This window comes from Octopus sinensis, linkage group LG9 (genome assembly GCF_006345805.1).
Source record: "Octopus sinensis linkage group LG9, ASM634580v1, whole genome shotgun sequence".
Classification (NCBI taxonomy): Eukaryota; Metazoa; Mollusca; class Cephalopoda; order Octopoda; family Octopodidae; genus Octopus; species Octopus sinensis.
Window position 1 is genome coordinate 108,296,990 of NC_043005.1, and position 4,635 is coordinate 108,301,624.

General features: G+C 37.4%; 1 pseudogene; it reads left to right on the plus strand.

The window, feature by feature from the left end:
* Positions 1 to 2,576: 2,576 nt before the first annotated feature.
* On the plus strand, positions 2,577 to 2,695 carry LOC115216002 (annotated as a pseudogene).
* Positions 2,696 to 4,635: the final 1,940 nt, after the last annotated feature.

Consider the following 4,635-nt stretch of genomic DNA (forward strand, 5'->3'; position numbering starts at 1 on the left):
TTACATGCCACCAGCATGGAAGCCAGTTAGCTGCTCTGGCAACGGAAGCCAGTTAGCTGCTAACAATGAACCAACCATCAGAAACAAGATTGTTGTTAATAAGCCCCTAGGTCAACACATGTTGGGCAGAACCTAAGGTGAAAGCATTCTTCCAAATATGACAACCCATGGTTTATTTAGTTATAATTTAGTGAGGATTACACTATGTAATAAATCATTCATATTTGAATGAATATAATTTGGGATTTGAAGAAAATTTGGTTTCTATTTCTAGCAGAAAAATTTCACATAGCTAGACCAGCAAATAACAACTTCACTTTAATGATGAGAATGTTTGTTTACATCCATCATGTGATGTCTAGAAAAGGGTACCCACAAATACATATGCACACACATATGTGGCGAGCTGGCAGAACTGTTAGTATGCCGGGCGAAATGCATAGCCGTATTTTGTCTGCCGCTACATTCTGAGTTCAAATTCTGCCAAGCTCAACTTTGCCTTTCATCCTTTCGGGCTTGATAAATTAAGTACCAGTTACGCATTGGGGTCGATGTAATCGACTTAATCCATATGTTTAGCAACTTGTGGGTAATAAAAAAAAAACACATATGCACACACATGCAGGCAGTTACATTAACACACACATGCACACACACACAACATACATGTATGCACACACTTCTTTTCTAATCCATTCACAAGGCTTTGGTTGGCCAGGAGTTATGGTAGAAACAATCGTCTAAGGTGCCACTGAAGCTAAACCCAGAACTCATCGTTGGGAAGCAAGCTTCTTACCCACAACCATATCTAAGTAATACATTGAGCTATGAAACCACTTATGTTAGTTATATAAGAACACTCATCAAGCTCTCAAGAACAACTTTTCATTGCTACAGAAGAAAATGGAAGTCGTTTAAAATGTTTGGATTATTGTGGTATTTTAAATATAATGAAGGAGAAAAGATAACTCAAATTCTGATCTAAGGAGTTCTTTTCCATTTCATCTTCATCATCATCATCATCATCATCGTCGTCGTCGTCGTCTTTTAACGTCCGCTTTCCATGCTAGCATGGGTTGGACGATTTGACTGAGGTCTAGCGAACCAGATGGCTGCACCAGGCTCCAATGTGATCTGGCAGAGTTTCTATGGCTGGATGCCCTTCTTAATGCCAACCACTCTGAGAGTGTAGTGGGTGCTTTTACATGCCACCGGCACGAGGGCCAGTCAGGCGGCACTGGCAGCAGCCACGCTCAAAAGGTGCTTTGTTCGATAATATTTGTTACTAAAAAGTGAGACATAAGGTTATGGCTAAATTAAGAAAATAAATAATAATGAATAATGGAACAGTCAGATGGAGGAACAGAAAGACATACACACGTATACATACACTCACGCAGGCACGCCGCATGCACACACACACTTCAAATGTACCCACATCTTTCTGTTGTAAGTGCATTTTGTCAGTTTTATATTCTGCTGTTTCAAAATTTTAGGGCTTATCTCGTTGTTTTGTACTTCTAAGAACACGAGTTCAACTTGTGATGTGAGTAATATAACTAATAACGAAAGGTGAGGGCCTTTCCTCATATATTTACATGGGCAGAGCATGATTAAAGGCTTTCTAACTTTGACAAACCCAGCTTTTATATTTTTTCACAAGGCAGCGAGCTGGCAGAAATGTTAGCATGCCGGGTGAAATGCGTAGCTGTATTTCGTCTGCTGTTATGTGTGAGTTCAAATTCCGCCGAGGTTGACTTTGTCTTTCATCTTTTTGGAGTCGATAAATAAAGTACCAGTTTCACTCTGGGGTCGATGTAATCGACTTAATCCCTTTGTCTGTTCTTGTTTGTCTCCTCTATGTTTAGACCCTTGTGGGCAATAAAGAAATATATATTTTTTCTCAAATGGTATACTAAGCAGGAGTGGCTGTGTGGTAAGTAGCTTGTTTACCAACCACATGGTTCCGGGTTCAGTCCCACTGTGTGGCACCTTGGGCAAGTGTCTTCCACTATAGCCTCGAGCCGACCAAAGCCTTGTGAGTGGATTTGGTAGACGGAAACTGAAAGAAGCCCATCGTATATATATATATGTATGTGCGTGTATGTTTGTCTCCCTAGCATTGCTTGACAACCGATGCTGGTGTGTTTATGTCCCCGTCACTTAGCGGTTCAGCAAAAGAGACCGATAGAATAAGTACTGGGCTTACAAAGAATAAATTCCGGGGTCGAGTTGCTCAATTAAAGGCGGTGCTCCAGCATGGCTGCAGTCAAATGACTGAAACAAGTAAAAGAGTAAAAGAGTAAAAGAGAGTACCTAGATCTAAATCATTCAATGTGATCTTCTTTCCATAACATAGTATGATATGATTCAAGGTAGATTTAACTGTTATTATTAGATTCAGTCATCTGTCTGATAAAATGTTTTTATCACATCCTCATAAAACGGTGAATCTCAAACTGAAAGGACTATTATTTCCACACTAAATTCATTTACTCAAGTGTATCTGCATAAAAGCATTTGTGAATGGATATATAACTGTTAATATCAATGCATTGATGAGTGCATGCATTTCTGCATATGGCCATATCACATTGAAAGCATTGGTTCTCATCCGATCACTGAAGTTAAGCAACATCAAGCCTAGTTAATACTTAGATGGGTGACCACTTGAGAAACCTAGGTGCTGTAAGTGTCACACATTATAGGTGTAGGAGTGGCTGCGTGGTAAGTAGCTTGCCTACCAATCACATGGTTCTGGGTTCAGTCCCACTACATGGCACCTTGGGCAAGTGTCTTCTACTATAGCCTCTGGCCGACCAAAGCCTTATGAGTGGATTCGGTAGACAGAAAGTGAAAGAAGCCCATCATATATATGAATATATATATATATATGACCTCGTGTGTACCGTTGGCGAATTTTTGCCTCTGCCTTCCCTTCTCTGGATCTTTCCTTCTCCTATGTTTCCGACGAAGAGCTCCACTCGAAACGTTAAACCCTCCTTCTTTCCTTCTTTCCTGAGCGTTCAATAATACTATATTTGTTCCACGTCCCCGCGTTGTTGTGTTTTTTGTGCTTTCTTGTTTGGATGAACTATATATATATATATATATATATATATATATATATATATATGTGTGTGTGTGTGTATATGTTTTTGTGTCTGTGTTTGTCCCCACAGCATCACTTGACAGCCGATGCTGGCGTGTTTACGACCCCGTAACTTAGTGGTTTGGCAAAAGAGACCTATAGAATAAGTACTAGGCTTACAAAGAATAAGTCCTGGGTTCGATTTGCTCGACTAAAAGGTGGTGCTCCCGCATGGTCGCAGTCAAATGACAGAAACAAGTAAAAGAGTAAAAGAGAGTAAAGAGTAAATATACACTCGTGCATGAGCATGTGTGAGTTTGTATATTCACAAAAGTCTCAATATATTATGTAGATTTCATGTGTGCATTTACATACGTCTGTATGCAAATCTGCATGTGTCTCTTTCACTAGGTTTACCTGTATACACTTGCATGTATATCCAGATGTGCATGTTTGTACATGTATATCCATGTGTATAATTATTATCACATATAAATGCATGCAGATCTTTGTAGAGGCATGTAAATTATGACATGTTTATAGTATCCATGATAAGAATAAATTACATTGCATGTATGAGTATATGTGTGTATGTTTATATACATACATATGAAGGTGTATGTGTGTGTGAATATATACATATATATATATATATATATATATTATACATACATATATGTATGTATACATACATATACATACTTGCACACACACATTTATCCATACATATATATATATGTGTGTATATATATATATATATATATATACATATATTTATATACATATATATATACACACACATACACACACACACACAACACACATATACATATAAGCACATGCATATACTTATATGTAGCCATGTGTATCTATTCATACATACATTATTATTTTTTTGTTTTTGTAAATACATATAAACATTAGTGTATATATATACTCAGTCACACATGTCTGTTTATGTTTACTACATGCACACACACTTATATACACATGTACATGCTCGTGTGTATGTGTGAGTATGCATGAAGTACGTGTGAGTACGTGTGAGTACGTGTGAAGAATTCATTGTTATGTCTTTAGACATTTTCTTTCTTTTTATCCCTTAACATTGCATTTTTCCCAGTTTCCTCAATTAGGCCACAGAAATTAAGTTAACCCAATGCATTCGTCAGCATAATGTTGTAGATGCTGTTGTGAAAGTCGCTGTGTCACACCAATACAAAGAAATATTTGTCTTGGTCTTTGTTGAAGGCTTCGGACTCTTGGGATTTGGTAAATGTATAGAATTGTATCTAGAAATAACTATAGAAGCTTGTCAAAGATGGGACACAATATCAAGAAGTTGGAAACATTGCTGATTAGTTTAAAAACGGGGAAAGAAGGAAGAGAATGATTAAAAAGAAAACGAAAGGGTATTGTAAAGAAAGAAAAGAATAAAAAAGAATAAGAAACAGGGATGGAAATGATTGATGAACGAGAAGAAGAATAGAAGAAAAATGGTGAAAGAATTCTTTGGCAAAGGTACTGTTTTCTTCCTTCCAGAA